We start from the raw sequence: 12,838 nt of genomic DNA, 5'->3' as shown, positions 1-12,838 counted from the left end.
AATTTGAAGCACCTTCAGCAGGTTCTCAAAGCTCTATGACGGAAGAGAAATAAGTCAATCTTTAACAGCTGTGACCTCAAAACTCACTCCCATCCTACAATCTGCATCCCATGCATTAAATCTGAAAATATTGATGCAATTGGAACTAACCTACATGCAAAGTATTCAACAACTCTAGGACTTCGACCCCTCCAAGGCAAAAAAGTGGCTAGAACTAAATCTAAAACCTCTGCTTAGCCTTCATAGTGACTCAATAGTGAAATATGTTGTGCTAATGCTAATTGACTCGCGTTAAAAGGATTAACCTTGGAGGAACTGACGCAAAACAGGTTTAAAACAGTTCGCTCAATCTTGATGATTTTAGTAATTAAATTAAAAACTTGGAAATGCTGACATATATGTCCAGAACAAAACAGAAGAACTTTGTTAAAAAAAATTAAAAAAATCACAAAGCTTCATTACCATGCAGAAGATTTGAAGTCCCCACTGAACTATAAGCACAGTGAATTACTTTGAAATTCATACCTTAGCAGCTAGCAGTGGTAAAGTACACATAGTCCTAAAAGCCAACAAAAACAGGTTCAGAAAAGAGAGAAAAAGTTTGGGTCTGACCCTGCAGAGAGGGCCAAACCAACGCAGGTAGGGGTCTGGACTTGGGTGGTCGATGACATCAACTGAAAAAAAAGAAGGGAGAGAGGATACTTTGGGGAGACTCTTCAGGGCTCAGCCCCTGGGTGGCAGAGTGATGCAGGACATGTGAATCCTGAAAATTCTTCAAGCTGCAAAACTACTCCTACAAAGTAACCATTTCCTATTGCAGCAATAATCTTTTGGAAATTCACATGCAGTGTGTTATTTTGCCATCTAGTGGTTGGGTGTGAAAACTTTCTTGGTTTCTTTTAGGTGTCATACATCTCGACAACTCTCAAAAATTTGGAGCATAATTCCACAAAGCCAAAACATATGGGCACCCTCTTTAGATTATTTTTCCACCTTTGTGTATGGAATTAGTGTAGTTTAAAGAAGCATTGGATCACAATGCCGGAGATCAGACAAACAGTACAGCGCGCCAGCGAAGTGACGGGACGTCAGAAGAAACTTCGGCCCATATTTATACCTTTTTTTGCGCCGCATTTCCGTCACTTTTTGACGAAGAAGTGCAGCAAACGTACAAAATCTCATTGTATTTTGTGTTTGCGCTGCTTTTGCGCCCCCAAAAATTACGCAAATGTGGCGCAAAAAAGTATAAATTTGGGCCTTCGTGTCAACAAGAAATGCTCGCCAAGAAACTAATGAGCGATTTCTTGTTTTTTGCTGGTCTTCAAGTGCCGGGAGGTCAGAAGGCAGAGGGATGAGTAGTCTGGTTACGAGTATCCTTAGGATTGCTCTGGAAGTCCATGTCAAAAGTAGCTGGCAACACATCCTTTAGGTTTTGCCCATAAACTGGCACAGAAGGATACACAGGTTTTGCCATAAGTCTGAGGGCCTCATTCACAAAGGGCCTTCGCAGTCATGGGGAATCTCTGTACTCGGGAATCTCTGCAATAAGAATTCTCATTAGGGAGATTTCACCCTGAGAACAGAGACTTCCCCACGACTGCGGGGCCTGCACAACGAGTGTGGAGGTCCTTTGTAAATTAGGCTCCATAAGCCCAAAGGGTGTTGGGTGTGTGAGGCCTTTGTACTGAAAACTTTGAAGGTTGGGAGGAAGCAGCGTTAGGCTCACTCTTCAGTGTTGCAGGCTAAACCAGTATCTCTGAAAGCTCTGGGATTATCTATGAGCCTGAACTGCTGGAAGAAACAGACAAGTCCCTGGTGGAAAAGATGGAAATCTAAGGCTCAGGATTCAGTATCTTTGGGGGGGAAGGAACCGAGGCTGAGGATTTACTGTAAGCTATGCTGTAAAAACTTTTACTGATGTCATTAAAGCATGCACCCACAATGCTGCTTATTCCGGACGCGGCCAATACTTCGAAACTGGTCTATGGTAATGGATGAATGTAGAATAACAGAAACAATGGTGCATGAGGGTAGGGGCTGTGCCAAAAAATATGAAAGAGTTGGATGGATGGCCACCAGGCTAGTTTTACAGGACACTAGAACCAATACACCATAAATACGAGGTGGGATACACTCAGTGTTTCAAAAAGGCTTCAAGAAATACGAAGGATGCCCAGCCTTAGGAACGGGAAGGTTATGAGGGAAGATCCCTGCAGTGTAAAATGTCCTATGTGTCATATGGACCTTAGGGGGGGGGGTGAGAGATAGAGGAGTAAAGGATATGTGAATAAATGTTGCCGGATGCACTATGTTTGGTTATTGTATATGTTTTCTCTTTTTTGACACAGTTGTTTGACTATTTGACAATTTTATGTCGATCGAAAACCTAATAAAATATAGTTGTAAAAAAACAATGCTGCATGGTCATTCTCTGTCCAATCTGAGTAAATGGTGTTTAAAGACAAGAATTAAACAGTTGAACCAACTCTGAAGAGGAGAGAGAATCTTTTTTCATCTTGATAAATGAGTCCTTGAAACCGATGAAGGATATCGAGACAGAAAAGGTGCAGGGTGTGCTGCAGGCTAGTGGCTTATTTAGAAGATTAAAAACCTAGAAAAGACCACTGCTCTAAAAACCATCCGCTGACCGCAGCAAACTCAAAAGTTAACATCCAAACTCCCTGCTCCCATTCCAGCTGAGGTACTGGAGGAGACTATCAATGTAATTGAAGAAAAATAACTCTCCTACTTAATTATTGAAAAATTTACAAATGAAAAACAAATCTGACATAAAGCAAATGCTTTTAATCTATTCCAAACAAACCCTTTATATTTAAATTCAAATCTTAATATAACAAATTTCTTCCAAAAATGTATCGAATATAAATAACAACACAATGTAAATATACACAAAAACAATCAAGACACCATGTAACACAAGAGCAGATCAACTTAAATGAAACTTAAATGGACAAACAATTAAATCACCACTGTATCTCACAACAAAGTTAATATGAAAACCCATACATAAAACTCCAATATAATAATTTGTATAATTCAGTCTTGGTTATTCTTACAACCACTTTGTATAGTATTCATCTTATTTTACCCATTTAGGTCAGAAATCTAGTTCTTTTCCAGTCAGAGTCTCTGTAATTATGGTGACAGCACAAGGTCCACGTGCTGACCCTTATGCTCGTTGATCTGTTCCAAATATCTTTAATATTCTGTCAATTGATTCTTAAGACTTTGGTGTTCCGTTGTCAACATTGGTGCCCCATAGCCTGCCAACGCGCGTTTCAGTGGATTTTGCTTTCTTACAAAGATTTGAATTCCACAGTCACCTTCATCCGGGCATGTATATCCAGAAAACAGCACCACAAAACACTTTATCTCATCTGATGGAGTTTCAACTGCAAGGATAGTTATTAATCCATACCCTTCTTTATAACTCTGATACTGCAAAAAGGTCAAGAGTCACACTCTTTCATTGGAATCCATAATGGGAACTCACAACATAGCTGGAACAGAACCAGGTACTCAATACCTCTGAATCGGCCTTCTACATCAACCACATCACCCAGACTGCCCTGATCACAGCCACCGAGGACATCAGAATCCTCCTCGACTGAGGCAAAACAGCATCCGTGAACTTCCTTGACCTCTCTGCAGCCTTTGACAGTATCTCACCACACACTGATCGAAGTACTCCACCACATCAACATCCACGGGGGCACTCAGATGGATCACTCCCTCCCTGGTAGAAAACAGAAGGTTCGCCTATCACTTTTCATTTCTGAACCCAAGGATATCATTTGGGGTGTCCCCCAGGACTCGCCCCTCAGCCCCACGCTCTTCAACACATAAAACTCCGCTGGCTAACATTGTCAGAGCTCACGGTCTCAACATAATATCCTATGCTGAAGACACCAAACTCATCCTCTCACATAGGGATGACCCCGCCACCACCAGGAACAACTTCCACAGATGTATGACAAGCATCGCCGAATAGATGAAGAACAACTGCCTGAAGATGAACACGGACGAGACGGCAACAGCACATGAAACAACTCCTGGTGGCCATCAAACCTTAGGCCCACACCAGCCACCCACGCCAGGAACCTTGCAATCATCATCAATAACAAGCTCACCATGAAATTACAGATAAACGCTGTCTCCTCCACCTGCTTCCTCACTCTGCACATGCTACATCAGATCCTGAAGTGGCTACCCCCACACACAAGATGCACTGTGACACAGGCCCTAATCACCAGCCAGCTGCACTATGGCAACGCTCTCTACGTATGAATCACCACACACCACCTGCAGAGACTTTAAACCATACAATCACCATAGCCAGACTCATCCTTGACCTCCCCTGATTACCCCACATCACACCCCACCTTAGGCAATTCCATTGGCTCCCTGCACAAAAGATATACCAATTCAGGCTTCTGACCCACGCACACAAGGGTCTACACAACTAAGGACCTGCCTACATTAACCACCGCCTGAACTTCGACCAACCATCGAGAAGACTACACTCCTCCTTCTCCTCCTCCTCCCTATCACTGCCCACTCTGCCTGCATCTACCAAAGCAGAAGTGGAGGATGCACCTTCTCCTACATCGCCGAAAAGACCTGGAAAAGCCTCCCCGCCCAGCTCCAGACAATCACCTCACTTCCTGGAATTTCTAGGGCCCTCAAAATCTGGCTGTTGGATGGAACCTTCTGGGACCTGCAAGCACCTGGATACCCTATTAAGTGATTAGCAGCTCTATATAAACCCTGATTGATTGATTGAGAAACCACAGACCAACGGGTCGATTTGTGCGCTAGCAACAGACCATTATGGCTCAGGAACGTGTGGAACAAGCCCATTATGGCAGCAACCAAATATGGTACGAGGGAAAGGGAAGGATAACTTCAAGGGTTTCTTCCTCGCTGGGAAGAGAGAAGCTCCAAACAGTAAGCTCTCTTCTTCATAGAGCACAGCTACTGCTTCAAACACACCCCAACCCCACCAAACACCTTAACCATCAAACAACCTCAGTTTTGAACACCGCTGTGTTCTTCAGGAGGAAGTTCAGGTGCTCATCTCAAAGTGGGGCATGGAGCCAGTATCACTACAACTGTACAGCAAAGTGTCTTTCCTGTACTTTCTCATCTCTAAACAGGATGGAACCTTAAGCAGGCCTAAAGTTTTTTTTTAAACATGAACTGAGAAGCATTCCTACTACCACCCTCATGACAATGCTATAGTGAACTAAGAAGGAAGCAGGGGCCGTGTGTGCCCTGTATGTGGGCTAGATTCCAATTGTACATGAAGCAAAAGTATAGTAGTCCATTAAATCAAACAATAGTTTTTTTTATACAGCACTCACATATCCTTTTATAAGGCACTCATATATTTGAAGTTGCTTTTGTATATGGTGATGATGAAAAGGGTGACTCCGTGAAATAAAATATTTGTCTAAATTATACAATTTTAACTAGTTTATGGGTCAAGTGCATTACAGTTTGGTTGAGTAGTTTATTCAAGTTACTAGATCTGCAGGTCTTGCAATATTTTCATAATGTTTCGAGTCCTCCTAAAGGCATATTTTAGACCTTAGGCCTCTCAAAGTTACCTGGTGATAACTGTACTTTATCTTCAGGACTCCTTACGTTTCGTGGTAAGTGGTCATCATTATCAGTTCATCAAAGTACTGCCGCTCGGTGTCAGCACAACCCCCAGGATATTCACCAAATGCACAGCTGTGGTAGCTGCCCATTTCAGTGGTCGAGGGGCTGCCTATGTTCCCCTACCTCAATGTTTGGCTAATCTGAAGTGCAGGAAAAACAAGTGTCTTGCTCACACCCAAACCACCATGTCCCTCCTCTACAGATTGGGGTTCACCTCCAGCTCCTTCAGATCCAGCCCTTCATGTGGACCGCTCTCAGTAAAGCCACAGGCATTTCAGCAGATAATGCGTCTTCTACAGCCAGATCAATAACTCACTCAGAACAGTTATTTGACTCCTTAGGATAATGGCCTCATGACTGCTCCCTCTGAACCCCATTCCAGACTGCACACTCGTCCACTTCAACAGTGCCAATCAGCACAAACACCACCATATGGTAGCTTTCCACACAAAACACCAAACTCAGTACTCCTTAGGCCACCTTACATGCAACCACTTATCAACCATGGAATAAACTCAATTTTGAACACTTAGAAACACAATTAACACCTAACACAGATCAAGGAACAATGAATTCAGTTCACAATCTCTTAGTGGCTCCAGGAAGCTTTTGATATCCTAATACTTCTTGAAACAACAAAACATGACAAACTAAAGCAAGCACCTTGGATGAATGCAGAATTTAAAAAAAAGATAAAACAACAATTTGCCAAGCATCTGGCTCAAAACAAATAACACTCAAGGCAACCTTCACCTACACAAACTTAACAGAATATACAAGTCAACAATCAAAAAAGCTAAACAAGGTGCTACTGAAACAAATTCAAAATGCTAAATGTGCAAATACATTTTTTTAAATAAAATTCTCACTGAATTTCATAAGCCTAAATATACTGAAGAACTCATCCCATTTCTCAAGTATTTACTGACAAACTGGCTAATCGTTCCACAACCAAGGTAGACATGTTGGGATCCTATTTGAAGCAAAGGATAACCAGCAGCACCAACCCCTTTCCAACAATCCCCTCAAAGGGAAGGCTAATCCATCCCCTGCATTCCTTCGAACAGCTATCAGAAACTGAATTTATGGATTTATAAAAACAAGCAGGCCGGTCTGCTGTCTTTCTGACCCTTGTCCACCATAAATCTTCTAGAACATTCTTTTAACTACCTCTGCTGCCACACAGTCACAACAATCATCAATAACTTGTTAAAGGAGTATTTCCAGAAGACCTAAAAAAGAAATACTTTTGCCCATTATTAAAGAAAACAAACCTTGACCCGCATGACCAAACAACCACAGATCGATTACAAATTGACTTTTGACTAGGCAAGCTGATAGAAAGAGTGGCAGTCACCCAGGTGCCACAGTTCGTTGAAGATAACTCCATAATTTCCAACTTCCAAACAGGATTCCGTCCAGAATCTGCCCTCATCGTCATCTGGGATGAACTTAAAAACACAGTCGACCAGAATGGTGTTGTTGCACTACTTCTCTTGGACCTTTCAGCTGCCTTCTACACAGTTCATCATGACACTCTAATCCAAAAACTCCACCAAGCCAGCATAGAGGAGACTGCTCTCATCTGGATCACATCCTACCTTCAAAACAAAACAGATGTCATCCATACTCCCCCTTTCTCATCCAAACCATACTTCAAAAAACCAGGGGTCCCGCAAGGCTCTATAATCTCACCCATGCTTTTCAACATCTACATGAAATCATTAACAGCAATGATCAATGAATTTCAATTCACATGCTACAGATGACACACAAATACGTTTTAAACTGGAAAGCCCCAAAGACATTGGAAACTCAAAAATCTTCAGTTGCCTCTGAGCCATTGATCAGAGGATGACACAAAGCCATCTAAAATTGAATGTATCCAAAACTGAAAAACTGAAGTACTCACATGTGGTGATTATGACCCACTTGCACCTGGCCTGACCACCTCCTAAAGTATCTAAGGAAGTAAGAAACCTTGGAATTACCCTGGGCTCCAAGCTGTTAATGAATGCCGAAGTGGATAAGTTAGCAAGATGATGCTTCCTATCGATCCAGTCTATTCCAAAATATTTTAGGGGTTTTGTTTTTTAAAACAAATTTGAAACTTTGCTGTACAGCTCCATCAAGTTTTAATGGAGACTTGGCGGCGGGTCCTTTGAATGGTTTAAATGTCCGTCAGACTTATGGAGATTAAAAAATATGGCATGCGGATACTCTGTCAGGGCAATGGATTAATTTACTCTGTTGGCCTGACTGAGTTAAAACCGTCCCTCAAAACCAAAACCAGCCCGTTAGTGCCATCCAGTAATCAGATAGTTACAGCTCTGTGGGAAGAGGACCGAGGAGGGAGTCAGAACGTGATAGCTAAATGGACAATCAAATGTGAAAAGGTTGTGGACAATGTACCCCAGGATCTTCAGGTGTCTCTAGTCAAATTGGTTGACCACGCAAAGTCAGACCTCCAGAGAGATGTCCCAGTGTGTAATTTATTAGTTTAAGTTCCCAGGTAAGTAATATAACAGATATGATTAGGAGCATCCTGATTGGTGATTTTAATGTGATGCTGTTAATGTGATGCTGTTGTTCCTTTAAACTCCACTTCTATTAAGGTTAAAGTATCTCTAGCCTTTTTTAATCTGAATATAACTAGCATATTCCCAACACACAGGGAGGCCACATGCTTGGCAATATTATGAGGGAGTGTGACCAATACATTACCTCGCCGGCTTTCACTACTATCCCCTGGAAAGAGCTTTGTGTTCTCATGGTCTATTCAATCAGTTTGTACCAGACAGTCAAAGAGATCACATGTTATTCTAGCTAATAAATGGCGCAATCAAGATATTAGTGGGATGGCATAAGAAGTCCAGCGCAGGTTCCTGGAAGTTGGTTCTGCTGAGAGTCCCAACAAATTGAGGGACAGTGGAATCGACAACTGCCTTCTCTTAGAGGCTATGGGTCCTTGGTGGAAAAAAAAATCAATGCTATCCTGGCAGGAAGTATAAACACTGGTACAAGGAGGAGGTAGCCATATTGAGATGTAAATTGTGTCAGCTTGAACAGGTTTGGCAACAGACCTATGCCCAAAGTGCTATAAATGAATGTCTTTCTTTTAGCAATGTGAAAAAGAAGGAAATAAAAACTGCTGAGTCATCTTTTTGCACACACTGAATTTTTGAAGTGCTCATTATCCAAAAAGCTGTATTTGGAACTGTTAATGATTTGAGAGAAACGTCACGGCAATTTAACAAATCCTGTCCAGCAAGAACTAGCTTACTGATTGTTTGAGCAAAAACATTACTTACAATAGCTTAACTAGATTTTAGTTCTGCTCTTGCACATACCTAACCAGCATTTCACACAAAAGGTGAATAAGGTACTCAGGCAGCTTCCTCTGCTACAAGGTGGCGACTGTATTGCACCAATAAAGAATAGTGGGCCATCCAGTTCAGGTATGCTGACAGGCGCGGCTCCTCCGCTATGGCGGAGGAGCGTTGCCCACCTGTCAGCAGCTGCAAAACGTTTACGATAAAACCATAATAAACCACGTTTATTATGGTTTTATCCATAAAGGGGTGGGGCCACGGGCGATCACAGGGATGGAGGGGGAGTGCACAGCACTCCCCCTCAGTGAGCATGTATCTTTGGCCGGCTGTCTCGGGTCGGCGAAACATACATGCGCACTAGCCTCTCGACAGCAGGCAGAGACTCTCACTCTGCCTTGGAGCGCCCAGGCAGGGCACTTTGTCCACTCCTAACGCTGCTTTCATGCTATCAGCAGCATGAAAGCAGCATTAGGGTTGGATGCAGGGCAGGCTGGGAGCCTGTGCCTGCAGTGAGGACAGAAGAGCAGAGCACCGCCGTGTGGCACGCACTTCAAGACAGGTTCATTAAAAAAAATATATATTATATTTTTTATTTTGTTGCATCCTCAAGCCACCCTGCCACGCACCTCCCCGCCCCCTTTCCCTCCAGCAAGTCGCCACTGGGTGCTGATATTTTTTTCTGCTAGATTGCACAAGGAATTTCTCCTGAAATCTCACTTCTATGTTCAAGCAATTATTAAAGCTTATTTGTTTTCGGGCACCCTTCCAGGCGAGTTGAAAAAAGCAAGCATTCATCCACCACTACTTAAAAAATCAATATTAGATCCAAAGTGATTGATAATTTTGTGCCAATTTCACAACCACCATACTTGGCCAAGATTCTTGAGCGTGCAGTTTTTAATGAACTGTCCTAAGAAGCCAAAATCGGATTCATCCTTCAGAGGCAGGGTTTAGCTGGCCCTGCAGGTCCGAATGTGTTGTAGGGACAGTAATGGGTGATCTCCGTCATTCCGCCGTTCAGGATGGGCCCTCAGCACTCATTCTCTTGGACCTGTTGGAGGCCTTTGATACCATTTACAATCAAGATATACTAGATCACTCGGAGGTTATGGTATTATAGACACAGGGCCTCATTATGACCCTGGCGGGCGGCGGAGGCCGCCCGCCAGGATCCCGCCCTCCAAATTACCGCGCCGCGGTCAAAAGACCGCGGCGGGTATTATGAGTTTTCCCCTGGGCTGGCGGGCGGTTCCAGTAAAACCGCCCGCCAGCCCAGGGGAAAACGACCTTCCCACGAGGATGCCGGCTCGTAATCGAGCCGGCGGAGTGGGAAGGTGCGACGGGTGCAGTGGCACCCGTCGCGTATTTCAGTGTCTGCAAGGCAGACACTGAAATACTTTTCGGGGCCCTCTTACGGGGGCCCCTGCCGTGCCCATGCCATTGGCATGGGCACGGCAGGGGCCCCCAGGGGCCCCGCGACCCCCCATACCGCCATCCTGTTCATGGCGGCTTTTCCGCCATGAACTGGATGGCGGTAGGGGGGGTCAGAATCCTCATGGCTGCGGAGCGCGCTCCGCAGCCATGGAGGATTCCAAAGAGCAGCGGAAAGTCAGCGGGAGACCGCTGACTTTCCGCTTCTGACCGCGGCTGAACCGCCGCGGTCAGAATGCTCATTGGAGCACCGCCAGCCTGTTGGCGGTGCTCCTGTGGTCGGTGGCCCTGGCGGCCACCGGCCGCCAGGGTCAGAATGACCCTCACAGTCCTTACCTGGCTTACGAATTTGTCAGTCTGTACTTTCCAGGTCACAAAGAGTCCTCATCTTGTCTGAGATAAAACTGTTGACCGGTGACGTACTCCAAGGTCGGTGTTGACCCTCCTAATTTTAATCTTATATGGTTTAATTTGCCCATCTGATAAAGTCCTTCAGACCGGTCTTATTCATTCTGTACTGGTGACACCAAGATTCTCTTTATTTTTGATGGTGATCCCAGTGCAAAGGCCGAAAGTTTGTACAATTTTCTTGAGAATGTCCAGATATAGATGTCACAAAACCATCTTAAACTTAATGTGGGATAACTGAAATACTACCCCCCTTTCATTTGACCTCTGTGTGGAATCTCCTTTTTTGGCCTCCTATGCTCGGCCAGAAACCTGCACCAAATCAGTGTATCAGATATGTGGGTGTTAAGTTTGACATGCACCTCACACTGGAAGACCAAATAAAGTTGGTAGTTAGGACTTTTTTTCAATTGCTTACTTTGAACATAATTATTCATCTATCCTGCAAAAAATCCAGATTACAAATGCATTCATTTCTGCTGAGCTGGATTATTCCAATAGTCTCTGCCTGGATCTGCCTATGAAAGCATTAAATAAGATTCAGCATTCCCAAAACATGGATTTTTGTGTTCAGGGAATTTTGACTATTTTTGAGTGATGCGATGTCAGCAGATGAGGCTTTAACCACTGAATTGCTGAGCTTCACTCCCAGAGCTACAGTCATTAACGTAGAGGGCCAGATGTAAGACTTTTGAAAACGAAAACAGCCAGCTGCATCTGTTTCTTTGACTTGAGCATTAAAAACATTGCAGACTCTGGTTTAAAGGCCAAACAAGTTCTGCGAATCAACCTGAGCACATTACCACAGAATAACCTTGCCCACTGAATAAATGTTATAGAACAGCGGTTCTTAACCTGTGATCTGCGGACCCCTGGGTTTCCATGACACCAACTATGAGGTTCGCCACTGATTATAAAATTAAATGATGTTAGGAGAATACCATATTTAAAAAAGAAGCAAACTCTAAAATTGAATATTTAAAAACATTCCATAAATGTGAAGGACTTTGAACTTAAATTTAAATTAGAAATTAAGTTGGTATTCTTAGCTTGATTCATGGATGGGCGTCACTGCCCAGACAGAATATAGTGTAGATTATGCGGGGCCTCCATGGAACTACGACAAAAGAGAGCACAGATTAGGAGGAAAAAGACAAAGGCCCTGATTGCGAGTTTGGCAGACGGGAACTACCATCTGCCAGACGCCCGACAGGGTGGCTGCCACTGTAGTGGTGACCTCTCTGCTGGCCCCATTATGACTTTCCTGCAGAGCTGACGGGTGGAAACCAAAGTTTCCACTGGTCATCCTGGCGGGAAAGTGGTGGCAGCACCCCACGTAGTGCGCACTGTCCGCACATTACGAGGGTGCTGGGCCCCACTAGAGATTTTTCCTGGCAGGGGGAGAACCAGGTTGTAATCATCAGGGTGTCACTTTGTGCAGCAACCCCCCCCCCCAGGCTGATTGCAACCAGTACCCGCCGTCAGCCTGTCGGGATAACTGATCCCAGCGGAGATGGCGGTCAGCTGTCAGTCGGACTGCCAGGGTCGTAATGTGGCGGGTGGACCGCCACAGCAGCAGTGGTCCTAGGACCACCAGACTCATAATTAGGCCCAAAGTAATGTGCTTGAGTCCAGCATATTGATTTGTATTTTAGAATTAAAAACTAATAAAACTCCAACCTTCCCATTAAAATGTTAATTTCGATTTTTCTGTATTTGTGACTTAAATATTTAATCATTTGTATATTTGTTTAATGTATATTTGTTTCTGTAGTTTCCAGCTTCCAGTAATGACTCAGAGGGTACCCACAGATACCCAGTAATGATTCAGTGCAGGTCCACAAAAGTCAAAAGGTTAAAACCGATGCTACAGAAATTCTAGTGCCCATCACTAAGGAGTTATAGATGCTTTTGTGAGAACACCTCAACCCTTGGACACAAGAGGGCCTTCTGATGTGTTTTGTGTTTCTTTTTATAACTTA

The sequence above is a fragment of the Pleurodeles waltl genome, chromosome 10 (genome assembly GCF_031143425.1).
Source record: "Pleurodeles waltl isolate 20211129_DDA chromosome 10, aPleWal1.hap1.20221129, whole genome shotgun sequence".
Classification (NCBI taxonomy): domain Eukaryota; kingdom Metazoa; phylum Chordata; class Amphibia; order Caudata; family Salamandridae; genus Pleurodeles; species Pleurodeles waltl.
Note: the sequence above shows the minus strand (reverse complement) of the source record.